The sequence below is a fragment of the Macaca fascicularis genome, chromosome 8 (assembly GCF_037993035.2).
Source record: "Macaca fascicularis isolate 582-1 chromosome 8, T2T-MFA8v1.1".
Classification (NCBI taxonomy): domain Eukaryota; kingdom Metazoa; phylum Chordata; class Mammalia; order Primates; family Cercopithecidae; genus Macaca; species Macaca fascicularis.
In genome coordinates, this window is record NC_088382.1 from 108,408,582 (window position 1) to 108,425,121 (window position 16,540).

At 38.5% G+C, this 16,540-nt stretch overlaps 1 protein-coding gene across 6 annotated transcripts in view; it reads right to left on the reverse strand.

Moving 5' to 3' along the window:
- Positions 1-16,540, reverse strand: part of STK3 (serine/threonine kinase 3) — a 331,890-nt gene that overhangs the window by 302,088 nt on the left and 13,262 nt on the right. For 2 of the 6 annotated variants that reach the window (XM_074000046.1, XM_065519471.2), the window contains exon 2: positions 5,317-5,501. The exons of the other annotated variants lie outside the window; for them this stretch is intronic. The gene's annotated coding sequence lies outside the window, so the exon portion shown is untranslated. The remainder of the gene's footprint in view (positions 1-5,316; positions 5,502-16,540) is intronic. 6 annotated transcript variants of the gene reach the window in all.

Sequence of the window (16,540 nt, forward strand, 5' to 3'; positions counted from 1 at the left end):
TAGCTATTCTTATACCAGACAAAACAAACTTTAAAGCAACAGCCATTAAAAAAGACAAAGAGAGTCATTATATAATGATAAAAGGCCTTGTCCAACAGGAAAATACCACAATCCTAAATATATATGCACCTAACACTGGAGCTCCCAAATTTATAAAACAATTACTAAAAGACTTAAGAAATGAGACAGCAACAATAATAGTGGGGGACTTCAACACTCCACTGACAGCACTAGACAGGTCACCAAGACAAAAAGTCAACAAAGAAACAATGGATTTAAACTATACCCTGGAACAAATGGACTTAACAGATATATACAGAACATTCTACTCAACGACCGCAGAATATACGTTCTATTCAACAGCACATGGAACTTTCTCCAAGATAGACCACATGAGAGACCACAAAACGAGCCTCAATAAACTTAAGAAAACTGAAATTATATCAAGTACTCTCTCAGACCATAGTGGAATAAAATTGGAAATCAACTCTAAAAGGAACCTTCAAAATCATGCAAATACATGGAAATTAAATAACCTGCTCTTGAATGATCATTGGGTCAAAAATGAAATCAAGATGGAAATTAAAAAATTCTTCGAACTGAACAATAGTGACACAATCTATCAAAACCCCTGAGATACAGCAAAGGCAGTGCTCAGAGGAAAGTTCATAACCCTAAACGCCTACATCAAAAACTCTGAAAGAGCACAAACAGACAATCTAAGGCCACAACTCAAGGAACTAGAGAACCAAGAACAAACCAAACCCAAACCCAGTAGAAGAAAGGAAATAACCAAGATCAGAGCAGAAATAAATTAAATTAAAACAAAAAAAATACAAAAGATAAATGAAACAAAAAGCTGGTTCTTTGAAAAGATAAAATAAAATTAATAGAACATTAACAAGATTTCCAAGAAAAGAAGAAAGAAAATTCAAATAAGCTCAATTAGAACCAAAAAGGGAGATATTACAACTGATACCAAGGAAATACAAAAGATCATTCAAGGCTACTAGGAACCCCTTTATGTGCATAAACTAGAAAACCTAGAGGAGATGATAAATTCCTGGAAAGATAAAACCTTCCTCGCTTAAATCAGGAAGAATTAGATCCTCTGAACAGATAGACAGCAAGCAGCAAGACTGAAATGGTATAACTTAAAAATTACCAACAAGGCACTTGGGAGGCCGAGGCAGGCGGATCACCTGAGGTCAGGAGTTCGAGACCAGCCTGCCCAACATGGTGAAACCCCGTCTCTACTTAAAACACAAAAAATTAGCGGGGCATGGTGGTATGCACCTGTAACCCCAGCTACTCAGGAGGCTGAGGCAGGAGAATCGCCTGAACCCAGGAAGCGGAGGTTACAGTGAGTCAAAATCATCCCATTGCACTCCAGACTAGGGGACAAGAATGAGATTTCATAGCAAAAAAAAAAAAAAAACTAGTAAACCAAATACAGCAGCACATCAAAAACTTAATTCACCATGGTCAAGGAAGTTTCATTCCTGGGATGCACGGTTAGTTCAACATATGCAAATCAATAAATGTGACCCACCACATAAACAGAATTTGAAATAAAAATCTTATGACCATCTCAACAGACATGGAAAAGGCTTTCAACAAAATTCAACATCCCTTCATTAAAAAAAAAAAAAAAAAAAAAAAACTCTGAACAAACTAGACATCAAAGGAACATACCTCAAAACAGTAAGAGCCATCTATGACAGCCCCACAGCCAACATCATACTGAGTGGGCAAAAAATGGAAGCATTCCCCTTGAGAACTGGAATAAGACAAGGATGCCCACTCTTAGCCCTCCTATTTAACACAGTATTGAAAGTCCTCGCCAGAACAGTAAGGCAAAAGAAAGAAATAAGAGGCATCCAAGTAAAAAAAGGAGAAAGCAAACAGTATCTCTTCACAGACAATTTGGTTCTATACCTAGAAAACCTTAAAGGCTCCACCAAAGGCTCCTAGAACTGATAAACTACTTGAGTTTTCAGGATACAAAATGAACAAAAACCAGTAGCATTTCTATACACCAGTAATGTTCCAGCTGAGAGCCAAATCAAGAACATAATCCCATTTACAACGGCCACAAAATAAAATAAAATAATAAAATAAAATGCCTAGGGATACATCTAACCAAGGAGATGAAGGATCTCTACAAGGAGAACTACAAAACACTGCTGAAAGAAATCAGAGATGACACAAACAAATGGAAAAACATTTCATGTTCATGAAGTGGAAAAATCAACATCATTAAAATGACCACACTGCCCAAAGCAATCCACAGATTCAACACTATTCCTATCGTGCTACCATCATTTTTGACAGAACTAGAAAAAAACTATTCTAAAATTCATATGGAACCAAAAGGGCCTAAATAGCCAAGGCAATCATTTAAGTAAAAAGGACAAAGTCAGAGATATCACATTACCCAACTTCAAACTATACTATAAGGCTACTTTAACCAAAAAATCAAGTTACTGGTACCAAAACAGACACATAGACCAATGGAACTGAATAGAGAACACAGAAATAAAGTTGCACACCTACAGCCATCTGATGTTCAACAAAATTGACAAAAGCGACAGGGAAAGGACTCCTTAATTCAACAAATGGTGGTGGGATAGCTGGCTAGTCATATGCAAAAGAATGAAACTGGACCCCTAGCTCAAGATGGATTAAAGATTTAAATAGAAGACCTCAAACTGTAGGAATCCCAGAAGAAAACACAGGAAACACCATTCTGGACATCCGCCTTGGGAAAGAATTTATGACTAAAAGCAATTGCAACCAAAAAACTGATGAGTGGGATCTAATTAACCTAAAAAGCTGCTTTTGTATAGCAAAAGAAACTATCAACAGAGTAAACAGACAACCTACAGAATAGGAGAAAATATTTGCAAACTCTGCAGTCGACAAAGGTCTAATATCTAGAATCTGTAAGAAACTTAATTCAAAAAGTAAAAAGCAAATAAACCCATTTTTAAAATCGGCAAAAGACATGAACAAACTTTTATCAAAAGACATACAAGTGGCCAAACATATGAAAAAATGCTCAACATGACTAATCATAAGAGAAATGCAAATCAAAACTACAATAATATACCATTAGTACCAGTCAGAATGACAATTATTAAAGTCAGGCCTCGGATTTCAGGACTGATAATGAGCGTCGGCTTCAACTTAAAGTCACCAACTTCATTAGTCCCTAACAAGAAAGTCAGTCTGTACTTTGAAACTTTGAAGCCAGTCACTGACATCTTTTCCCTAGCTATGACAGTCCTAGATGACATCACCTTCCAGTAGAAAGCTGTTTCATCTACATTGAAAATCTGTTGTTTACAGCAGCTACACTCTTCAATTATCTTAATTAGATCTTCCGATAACTTACTGCAGCTTCTATATCAGCAATTGCTGTTAAGGGGTGGTTTCCTGGCCCACCTGAATTCAAGGCAGACAGCTTTTGTTTCTACTTGCCCATCAGAAACATGATTTTTTGCCTGGGGTCAGAATGTAAAATATCCCTATCCTTCCCCCATCAGCAGATGGCTTTTCCTTCTCTCTCTCTCTCCCTTAGGACAAGTATATCATATGCAAGGATTGGAAGACAATATTTTTAAAGTCAATCCTCCCAAGTTTGAGCTTAGATCAAGGCAATCAATCAAAATCCCAGAAGCCTTTCTGGTTTGTCATTACACACCACTTTGAAAGGTGCATGCCAAAACTGAGAGAAAGTAAGATAACTGACCGCAAAGGAACATAACACAACTTTTTGAGGTGGTAGAAATGTTCTAAATCTTGATTTGGGTGGCAGTTACAGGATTATACACACTTCGTCAAAACTCATCAAACTGCACACTTAGAGAACATGAACTTTATTACATAAAAATATTAATGATCCTATCTTTTAAAACTTCAGCCAGTTTTTCTAGTAGTAATTGACAAGCTGGCAATCTTAGAGTTTGTGTATTTTCTTCAATGCTGCTCAGAACTCTGAAGGTAGAATTTGTCCAGAGTTAGCATTTTCCAGGCAGATGCCACAAAATACCAATGATATAAGAGAGTTAAAGATATTAGCAAAAGAATGGTTGATGAAATACACCGAGCAGAGAAAGAAATTTTAAAAGAGGGAGGGGAACTAATGAACAGGGAGAAAGAATAAAGTAGAAACATTTTGCGAACCACTGAAGAGCATATTCCTACGGAAAGATAAGCAATCTTTTTTAAAAATTGACAATTGCACCTTAGAAATCAAAGAGACTTCATCTTCATGGCTAAGGCCAAGATGAAGCCATCCACATGGTACAGTGATAGAGGCAGCACTATGTTAACAAATCTCATTAATATTAAACCAAAAAAGTAATCCAATGGCTACATGATTCTCCAGGAGTTAAATGTTTGCTTCAAAGCAGCTCATAATATGGCTCACTTTAAACAAATAAGTCAAAGATCCCCCAAATGAATCCAGTAAACACGAGAATTTTCTATTAGTCCCCGCATCTCATTTTCTCAATATGTGGAACAATTGGAATGTTACTAATTTAACTTAGGCAAAAAGACAATCTGTGAGGCATTGGTCAAGTGAAAACACATGATTTATTTTGGTAAACAATTCATGTTTTATGTCATTTTGTCTTTATTTCCTCTTTTTCTGGTGTTTTACATGAAAATCTTTTCAGTTACGAATTTTAAATAATTCTTATACTGTCTATTTTTAAAATCCTTACAGTCAAAAAAATCTCATAATTAAAAGTCAATATAAAATACACACACAACACAATTTTCTATTTTCCTGACTTGGCAAACACAATGTAATATACATAGTTTCATCTGTCTTTGACATACTGTGAATTTTAACACCTCAGAATATCATCATAAAGGTAATGTTTTTAATCAAAGGCCCCCAAAAATGTTATTCTTGACTGACTGCCTTTAGAGCATGCACTCTTCTAGTTGCTTGGGAATTTTGTGGAGAACAAGTCACCCACAAAGTACCTCTCGTGGACGTTAAGAGGGAGGATTTCTTATGTGCTTAGGCAGACATACTCTGGAATTACCTTTTTTAAAATAAGCAAGTAGCAAATGCAATCTGGTTTTCCTATTGCTATGTTTTGGATATGTCCCTTCCAAAATTCAGGTGCTGAATCTAAATGGTCAATGTCATGTATTAAAAGGTGGGGTACTTTCAGAAGTTTGAGGTTATAGTGAGCTATGATCACCATGCCACCACACTCCAACCTAGACAAGATCAAGACCCTTTGAAAAGAAGTTGGGCCTTTAAAAGGTAATTAGGTCATGAGGGTTCCTCACCTTGTGAATGGGATTAAGGCCCTAATAAAAGAGATTTCACCGTTGTCCTTTCACAATGTGAAAACACAGCATTCCTCACCACCAGAGGATACAGCAACAAGGCACTATCTTGGAGTCACAGAGCAGCCCTTATTGGACAACCAAACCTGCTGGCAGCTTGATCGTGGACTTCGTAGCCTCTAGAACTGTGAGTAAATAAATTTTTCTTCTTTATAAATTACCCAGTCTATGGCATTTTGTTACAGCAGCACAAACAAACTTAAGACATCTATCATTTAAAACTATCTCATTAAGTAGGGAAGAGTATAATCTCCTATTTGACAATGGAAATATACTTAATCAAAGATAAAAGCAACCATTTTTGAACATTAGGATATGCCCTTTTTTTTTTTTCACTGACATCCAAATTCTCTAGCACTTCAAAACAGTAAGCTTGTTGTATCTCATTTTTGTTGTTTCCTGTTCAATGTAAGAATTTCCAGCCAGAAACAGTGGCTCATACCTGCAATTCCAGCACTTTGGGAGGCCGAGGTGAAAAGACTGCTTGAGGCCAGGAATTCAAAACTACCCTGGGCAACATAGCGAGATCTTGTCTCTATAAAATATTTTAAAATTAGCCAGGCATAGTAATGGGTGCCTGTAGTCCTAGCTACTGAGGAGGGTGACACAGGAGAATCCCTTGAGCCCAGGAGTATGAGGTTATAGCAAACTACAACTGTGCCACTGCACTCCAGCCTGGACTACACAGCAAGACCCTGTCTCTTAAAAAAATAAAAAAGGAAAAAACAATTCTGTCAAAATTTTTTCCCAGCTCTCAATACAAAGTTTTCTAAATATTGAGGGGAGGTGGAGAGTCTGTATAGACTAGTCTCCATTTTCTTCAAATTCTTCCTAACATTTTATAATTTCAAGAATAAGTTACATTTCAAATTATACCACAGACAATGCTCATATGGTGATAAATTATTTAATATTCTTATCATTTAGAGATACATGCTAAAAGTTAAGAATATATCTGAGATTATTTCAAAATAATAAAGGATGCAGTATATGTAGGGGAGTATATTATGTAAGATTGGCCAAGGAATTAATAATTGTTGAAACTAAGCGATGAATACATAGAGGTTCACTTTCTCTACTTTGCTAAACTATGTTTAAAGTTCTCCATAATAAAAAGATTTTTAAAGAGTAAACAATAGGAATTAAATCTAATTAAACTGTTCTTAGAAATAATTAGACACAAAAAAGGGTATTCATTGTAAATTACTTATAACAAAATTTAGAAGGAAATTAAATGTTCAAACATAAAATATTAATTAGTTATAGAACATTCATTCCATGAGATACCAAGTAGCCACTAAAAATCATGTTGTAGAAAACTCATTGATATAAAAAGAATTCACAATATACTTCTAAGAGAAAAAAAGCAGGTTACAAAATAATATGTACAGAATTGAACCATTTTCATTTTTTAAATGTGGGCATCTGTGTGTGTACGTGTGTGTTTGCATATGTGTATACTTCTACCAAATACTGAGAGACTTGGTTTCATTCACTGCTTTATTCCCAGCACAAAAAACTGTACCTGGAACATAATAAGAACAACACATACTTGTTGCATATAAAGGTTTTGGCATTCCAGACAACAGGGTTTCCCTTGGGGTATGATTCTCTCTGTGCTTTTGTTTCATAAGGTTTCTCAAATAAACATTCAGTTTTTTCTGTTATTGGGGGAAAACACTTAAAATTGTATCTCACATAACAAAATTAAAATTTATTTGCCTGATTCAATAATTATTTCATGAAATGCATTCAATAAAATCATTTTATACACTGAAAAAAGAAAGGCCTCTTCTATACTTGGAATGAATAAACTGGCAACAGCAATCAGAAATAGTAAAAACAGGCTGGATACAGTGGTTCATGCCTGTAATCCCAGCACTTTGGGAGGCCGAGGCGGGAGGATCACGAGGTCAGGAGATCAAGACCATCCTGGTTAACATGGTGAAACCCCGTCTCTACTAAAAATACAAAAGCTTAGCCAGGTGTGCTGGTGGGCGCCTATAATCCCAGCTACTCAGGAGGCTAAGGCAAGAGAATGACATGAACCCAGGAGGCAGAGCTTAAAGACAGCCCCTCTGCACTACAGCCTGGGTGACAGAGCAAGACTCCGTCTCAAAAAAGAAAAAAGGAAATAGTAAAAACAATAACTTGTTAATCAGTCTTATCCTTGTGGGTGAATTCTGTTGCTGAGCAATAACATAGCCTTACTATATTTAGGAAAGCTAATACTTCTAAAATGAATCTTTAAAACTGATACAAAAAAGTATAAAATCAGTTTTAAAAAAATGAGTCCATTATATTCATTCAATATACACTTACTGAATTTGTAGACAATAAGTTACCTGCTAGGGTAATCCAAAAAAAGATTACGTTATAGCCCTTGATAACCAAGAGGCTCCCAATCTAGTGGGAAAGACAGATGAATAAAAGCTAAATTAAACATAAAAATAAAGGTAGCTGACATTTGTTAGGTTCTTTTTTTTGGCATTGTGCTGACACTTAACAAGCATTTTCTTTTTTTTTTTTTTTTGAGACAGAGTCTCACTCTGTTGCCTAGGCTGGAGTGCAGTGGTACAATCTCAGCTCACTGCAACCCCCACCTCCCAGGTTCAAGCAATCCTCCCACCTCAACCTCCCAAGTAGCTGGGATTACAGGTGTGCACCAACACGCCTGGCTAATTTTTGTATTTTTAGTAGAGACGGGGTTTCAACATGTTGGTCAGGCTAGTCTCAAATTCCTGGTCTCAAGTGATCCACCCACCTAGGCCTCCTAAAGTGCTGGGATTATAGGCATGAGCCACCACACCTGGCCAAACAAGCATTTTCTTATTTAATCCCAATAACAACATTTTTAGTAGTTACTATGATATTCTCAGTTTTTAGAAAAGAAAACATTAAGACTTAAATGACTTCCTCAGTCACTTGGGTAATAAATGGCAAAATAGAATCAAACCAAATAAACCCTGTCCCAGATACAATATGGGGTCGCTCATTGTTAGGATGCTAGTAAACACCAAAGTGGACTCTTACCATTTCCATCAGTTACTATCAAGTATAACATAATAGTCACCTTTTTTTAAGGTAGATATCCTTTTGGAAGTGTTTCCAGGAATTTCTTATCTTCAACTCAACTAGTTATCTCTACTTTGAAATACACTATTACAGCCACTAACCTATGAGCCTCTAGAGCATAGAATTCAGTGGCTTCCCTTCTCCCAGTGCTATACAATGTATGCACTCAAGAAATATTAAACAGATGAACTTTTAGCTTGTTTTATGCTTCCTAAATTCCAAATCACTATAACATATTACATAATAGTTGGTCTAGGTCAATAGCAATTTCATTTATGTTATTAGGAAAATGTGGTATGGGAAAATCAGAGGAATAAAATTCTGAAGTGCTAAATTATGGTGGTTATGCTAATTGGGGAACACTGCTGACCGCATAAGATGAACCAAGATACTCTTCCTCCAGGGACTTCTTCCTAATCTTCTAAATGTCCTATAAGCCAAATTTCATAAGAGAACTGGAAATGTGCAAAACTAGAGGGTAGTTTTGTTTCTTGCAAAAATCTGGTGATAAAGATCTGGGCTAAAAATAGTGAGAATGACGGGAAAGAATTCAAGAGATATTTCAAAAGCAGAATCATTTCTCACTACATGCAAGACAAAAATCATAACTAACTGTGGAACCTAAGATCTTCTCAGTCACCTCATTTGTTTCCTACAGCCTAGCCAGAGAGAACTACTCCTTAAAGGTCCTGAATTCTCACATAACATTTTAAAACTCCCAAAATAACTGTAATATAGGCTGGCGCGGTGGCTCACGCCTGTAATCCCAGCACTTTGGGAGGCCGAGGCGGGTGGATCACCTGAGGTCAGGAGTTCGAGCCTGGCCAATACGGTGAAACCCTGTCTCTACTAAAAACACAAAAATCAGCCAGGCATGGTGGCGGGGCGCCTGTAATCCCAGCTACTCGGGAGGTTGAGGCAGGAGAATCACTTGAACCCAGGAGGCAGAGGTTGCAGTGAGCCGAGATCACGCCACTGTACTCTAGCCTGGGCGACAAGAGCAAAACTCCATCTCCAAAAAGTAATAATAATAACCGTAATATAAAAAGCAGATAGTGTGCAGTCACTTGTATGTTACAAAAGAAACAGACAGTAGAACACAGGAATGGGAAAGGCACTCAAATTTTGTGTTGGAAAATGAACGAATGAAGATAATGCAGAAGACCTTCATAACTGATTTGAGAAGGGACTAGCAGCTATCTCTTGGTGATGAGATAATACAGGCCCTACCTCTGTATCACCATATTCTCTTACAACATGATCTTCCCCCTATCTCTGCCTGTCAAAATTAACCGCTTGCTTAAAAACACCATCAAAAATCTTCTCTGGGAAATTTACAGAAATCACCTCCTCACTTCTACCATTGTCCCCACCCATCCACACAAGTACACACACATACACAAAGAACTAGTCCCACTGTCTACTATGGTCCCACAGCACTTGGCACCTGCCTCTATTATAGTACTTAGTACAGTGAGTCATTATTCCTTTCATTATTATGTTCTGTATGAGAATATCACTAGAGCTAGAATATGAATTCCACAAGGATATGGATCATATCTTATCTAGCCTATTTCCATTAAATACCTACAACAGAACCTCACACACTACTGTTTAAATAACTTCTATCTAATAAACAAATGAATAAACAAATGAAAACAAATTTGCTAACTCCTGGAGCGCTAAAGGAACCTCAAAATGTCTGTGACTTAAACAGTGCCTTTATGGGGAAAAAAAAATCTATCTTCCTATATAAACGCTTATGGCTAACCATGACCTGCTTCAACTTAAATCAGTTTCGCTACCACAGCAATAAAAAATACACATATATGGCTAGAAGTTGATGTAAAGGCCAAAAGCATCCCTACCAGGGCTGAAATGGCCAATGGGGATATTCCAAATTTCACGGTTGCAAAATGACCCAATTAATCTTAGATTTCAGATAACTGAACAAAAACAAGGGTCACTGGAGCTCAAGTCATCATTCCAAGTGACTCTAAGCTGTTAGTCCCTGTGTTAATGGAGCCTGTTACACAACCCAGTATTAGAAAACACTGGAGCTTGGAAGGAGCATGCTACTCCATGCACATTTCCCAAGTATCCTCACAATAAACTTCTATCACTGAAGACAATCTATGTAGTTCTCTACCTTGAGTCTTAAAAGACCTAAGTAACAGTAAATAATATAGGAAACCAAGCAAAGGAAAGAATCACACACCAATGTGAACTGGAAAAAGTGACGACGCCAATTAGTAAAGATTAGGTGTCCCAGGCGCGGTGGCTCACGCCTGTAATCCCAGCACTTTGGGAGGTGGAGGCAGGCGGATCACGAGGTCAGGAGATGGAGACCATTCTGGCTAACACAGTGAAACCCTGTCTCTCCTAAAAATACAAAAAATTAGCCAGGTGTGGTGGCGGGCACCTGTAGTCCCAGCTATTCGGGAGGCTGAGGCACAAGAATGGTGTGAACCCGGGAGGCGGAGCTTGCAGTGAGCCAAGATCGCGCCACTGCACTCCAGCCTGGGCAAGAGGGAGAGACTCCATCTCAAAAAAGAAAAAAAAAAAAAGATTAGGTGGAAGGTGCGGATTCAGTTCTGAACATACGGCCTTTAAGGAGACAGTAATCAAATATTTGGGTTTTTGGTTTTGGGAATTTTTTTGTTTTGTTTTGGAGACAGAGTCTTACTCTGTTGCCAAGGCTGGAGTGCAATGGCATGATCTTGGCTCACTGCAACCTCTGCCTCCCCAGTCCAAACTATTCTCGTGCCCCAGCCTCCTGAGTAGCTGGGATTACAGGAGCACACCATCATGCTCGGTTAATTTTTTGCATTTTTAGTAGGGATGGGGTTTCGCCATGTTGGCCAGGCCGGTCTCAAACTCCTGGCCTCAAGAGATCCAGCCGCCTCAGGCTCCCAAATTATTGGGATTACATACGTGAGCCATTGTACCCGGCTAGTAATCAAATGTTAATTTAGGAGACTGGAAATAATGAATAAGACTGAGTACAAAAATTCCAAGTCTCAATAGTATTTGTGGATCATTTCAATCAAATTGAAGCCATTAGAGTAGATAAGCTCACCAAGGAAATAACTATGTAAAACAAATAAAGGAGGAAAAGATAGAAAATGCAAAGTCACTGTCAATTATGAACTGTGAAGATCAATTCATAACTGAACATAAAGCAGGCAGAGAAACAGAGGCAACAGGAGAATCAAAATGCCAGAGAAAACTTCAAGAAACAGATATGAGGAATGTTAAGAACAGAGAAAAAGTTTCTGGTCTTGCCAAAACAATGACTAATCTGCAACCTAGAGTAGTTTCATTAATAAACAAGGCCTAAACATGTTGGAAGGCTGAAACAGAATATACTCGTAGAAACAGATTTTTAAACTGGGGGGCAAAAGTGTGTTTACAGGAATAAAGTCCTAAGAGCTATGAAAAGGGACATGTTGAAAGGTCAGATGAGATGAAGAAGAGAAGAAATTGTCCTTCTGTGACAGAAGCAAAAATTATGTAGAACAATAATCAAATGAAATTAAGATGAAAGTACATAAGGCAGCACCTCTTCCTACCAGCCACTGTATTTCAATCTTCTCTACAAAGTAGCGGAAAGCATCTGTGTTAAATTATATGAAAACATGAGGGTAGGACAGGAAAGAAAGTGTAAAGTGAGAGGACTACAGCTGTTTCTGAAAAGTCTGCAAACACCAAAACACACGAAACAGCTCGGTCAGTCACAAAAGGCCTTAGGGCAGAAAAAATGAAGGGACTATATTTGGTCCTCTTTCTTTATTTTCTCTGTTTCCAACCTTGGAACAGCAGTTCGCACGTTTGTGGACAGGTTGTAACTTCTGCTAAGAGACTCAGGAAAAGCTGAGAAGAAAGGAGAGAGCTGTTTATGATTGGCTAAAGGCTTTTTTAAATTATTATTGTGGCGGAATATACACAACATAAAGTTTACAATTTTAACATGTACAATTCAGTGATCCGTACATTCAGCTGTTGTGCAACAATCACTGTTATCCATTTCCCAAATTTTTTCATCATCTGTAATATGGGGATCTAATAAGAAATATACATTCCTGGCACACTGCCCCGAAAACCTTTGGAATTTCCTGAATGATAAGGGTGGAAGGATTATCTTGTGCTATTCATAATAAGTCCCTTTCAAATAAATTTGAGCTTATGCTAATGAGATGACTCTTGGTAGGCCCCTACAAAGCTGCAGGGGAGTGGGTAGGGAAGCTGGTCACCCAAGAAACCAATCATGTGATTATACGGTCAGAACTTTCAGCCCCACCTCCAGGGAGGGGAGAAGGACTGGAGTCTGACCTAATCACAAAGAGCCAATAATTTAATCAATCATACCTATGGGGTGAAGCCTCCATAAAAACCCTAAATGATGGGACTCAGCGAATTTCTTCTGGATCAATGAACACATCCACATGCTGAAAGGGTGATGCACCCCAACTCCATGGGGACATAAGCTCCTGTACTGGGGACCCTTCCAGACCTCACCCTATGTGCCTTTTCATCTGTATATCCTTTATAATAAACTGGTAGTAGTAAGTAAAGTGTTTCCCTGCATTCAATGAACCATTGTAGCCAATGATTGAACCTGATTTGTAGCCACATCAGAAGTACCAGAGGCATGGGACTTGCAACTGGCATCTGAAGTGGTGAAAGTCTTATATAACTCAGCCCTTAACCTGTGGTGTCTGACACTAACTCCAGGGAGTTAGCATCAAAATTGAATTAAATGCTAGGATAGAGTACTGGGAGCTGTGGGGGAAAACCCCACGTATTTGGTGTCAGAAGTCTTGTAAGTGTAGAAAAAGTTCTTTATCATCTCCAACCAAAACTCTATACCTATTAAATAACTTTCCATATTCCACTTCCCCATAGTCCCTGGTAACCACCATTCTGCTTTCTATCTGGTTCTATGACTGTGACTATTCTAGTGGAATCATACAAATTTGTCCTTTTGTGTGTACTTTACTTCACTTAGCTTAATATTTTCAAGGTTCATCCATGTTGCAACATGTGTCAGAATTTTATCCCTTTTTAAGTCTGAATAATATTCCATTGTGTATATACACCACGTTTTGTTTATCCATTCATCCACTGATGGACACGTGGGTTGCTTTCACCTCCTCTGGGCCGTTGTACATAATGCTGCTATGAATATAGGCACACAAATATCTCGAGACCCTGCTTTCAATTCTTTTGGGTATTGTATTCATCCGTTCTGGTGCTGCTATAAAGAAATACCTGAGACTGGGTAATGCATAAAGAAAAGAGGTTTAATTGACTTATGGTTCTGCAGGCTACACAGGAAGCATAGCAGCTTCTGCTCTGCTTTTGGGGAAGCCTCAGGAAGCTTCCAGTCATGGAAGGCAAAGGGGGAGTAGCACTTCACATGACCATGTGGCTGGAGCAGGAGGGAGAGAGAGAGTGAGATAGGGACGTGCTACACTTAGAAACAACCAGATCTTGTGAGAACCCTCTCACAAGACCAGCACTGGGGGATGGTGCTAAACCATTCATGAGAAACTGCCCTCATGATCCAATCACCTGCCACCAGGTCCCACCTCCAACACTGGAGATTACAATTTGACATGAGATTTGGGAGGGGATACAGATCCAAAGCATATCAGGTATATATCCAGAAGTGGAATTACTGAGTCACATGGTAATTCTATGTTTATAATTTCTTGAGGAATTGCTACAATGTTTCCCACAGTGGGTGCACTATTTCACTCTCCCACCAGCAATGCACAAGGGCTCCAATTGTTCCACATCCTCACCAATGCTTGTGATTTTCTGCCGGTTTTTTTTTTTTTTTAATAATAGCCATCCTAAAGACTATGAAGTGGCATCTCGTTGTCGTTTCAATTGCATTTCCCTGATTACTACTGATGTCAAGCATCTTTTCATGTGCTTATTGGCCAATGTATATATCTTCTTTGGAGAAATCTCTATTCAAGTTCCTTGCCCACTTTTTATTTATTTGTTTTGGTGAAAAGCTTTTAAAAAAAAGACACAAAGGAAGGCTTTCTATACAATCAGATCTAGCTCTCTAGTCAAAAATAATTGGTGATATAGTTTGGATGTTTGTCCCCTCCAAATCTCATGTTGAAATGTGATTCCCAATGTTGGAGGTGGGGCCTAGTAGGAGGTGTTTGGGTCATGGGGGAGGATCCTTCATGAATGGCTTGGTGTTGTCCCCTTGGCGATAAGTGAGTTCTCGCTCTATTAATTCACAAGAGAGCTGGCTGTTTAAAGAGCTTGGCACCTCCTCTTCTCTCTTGGTCCCTCTCTCTTCCCATGTGACACACCTGCTCCGCTATGCCTTCTGCCATGAGTAAAAGCTTCCTGAAGCATCACCAGAAACTAAGCTGATGCTGGTGCCATGCTTGCCAAGGAAATCTTTCTTCATAAATTACTCAGTCTCAGGCATTCCTTTATACTAGCAACACAAAACAGACTAATACAATTGGTATCTGCCCTCTAGATCTCTTAGGAAACTAATCATGGAGAAGAGGCACTGGCAAGAGTGTTAACTCAGGAAGAGAAAAAAGTTCCAACCCCGAGAACAGAGATTTCTTCTTCATAAAGTGCCTTCTACCTGATTTCAGCTCTGTAACTGTCAATCTCTTTTTCTCTTCTGGCAGATTTCCCTATCACTAAAGCAAAGGTTTTAATGACCACACTGCTGGTAGCTGTATCACTACTAATAGCAGCTATTTAATGAGTCATAAGTGTTACTGATATGTGCTAGGCATGACCCTTCATCTCATATGTGAAATCTCATTTAAAATTAAGTCCTACTAATGATGCAGAGAGGATTATCATGGTTCCTACACAAGGATGATATGCAAATTAATTAAGTGTTCCATTTAAGGAAAAAAAAAAACCTCTTCCATCCTAGCAGTTTCACTTTAAATACTGTTATTAAAAAAAAAAAAAAGTCATACATCTTTAAAACACATGAAAGGTTTTCATCCTTTAGTCCTTCAATATGACGTTATTAAACGATGTCAAAAAGTCTCAAAGTTAGCATTAAATAAAAAGCATTTTCTAAATTATACATTGAGGAGTCTGATTTTGAATCCACAAAATAAAACATCTTTTCTTCATCAACTACAGGAAGTACACTTTTACCTCAAACTAGTAAAATTAAAGGTTTCTTTGTTGTTGTTGTTGTTGTTGTTGCTGTTTTTGAGACAAAGTCTTGGTCTGTCGCCCAGGCTGGAGTGCAGTGGCACTGCAGCCTCCACCTCCCAAGTTCAAGCAATTCTCCCGCCTCAGCCTCCCAAGTAGCTGGGATTATGGGCGTGGGACACCATACCCAGCTAATTTTTGTATTTGTAGTAGGGACAGGGTTTCACCATGTTGGCCAGGCTGTTCTCGAACTTCTGACCTCAAGTGATCCGGCCACCTCAACCTACCAAGGTGCTGGGATTACAGGGGTGAGCCACCGGGCCCGGCCATTTTTTTTAAATCCTGCTCCCTTTTGCCTTTTAAAAGCTCAACATTTTACAATATTTAGCAAATGTTTAGCTCTGAAGTAATAAAATTGATTTTTCTTAAAAAAAATCAGCTAGAACTAGAAGTGAACATTGTCTTATTATACTCTTAGAAAGTTATGTGTTTCTCATGAAAAAAATGCTCATCATGATTGGCCATCAGAAAAATGCAAATCAAAACCACAATGAGATACCATTTCACACTAGTTAGAATGGTGATCATTAAAAAGTCAGGAAACAGGCCGGGCGCGGTGGCTCAAGCCTGTAATCCCAGCACTTTGGGTGGCCGAGACGGGCGGATCACGAGGTCAGGAGATCGAGACCATCCTGGCTAACACAATGAAACCCCGTCTCCACTAAAAATACAAAAAAATTAGCCGGGCGAGGTGGCGGCGCCTGTAGTCCCAGCTACTCGGGAGGCTGAGGCAGGAGAATGGCGGGAACCCGGGAGGCGGAGCTTGCAGTGAGCCGAGATCGCGCCACTGCACTCCAGCCTGGGCGACAGAGCGAGACTCCGCCTCAAAAAAAAATAAATAAATAAAAATAAAATAAATAAAAAT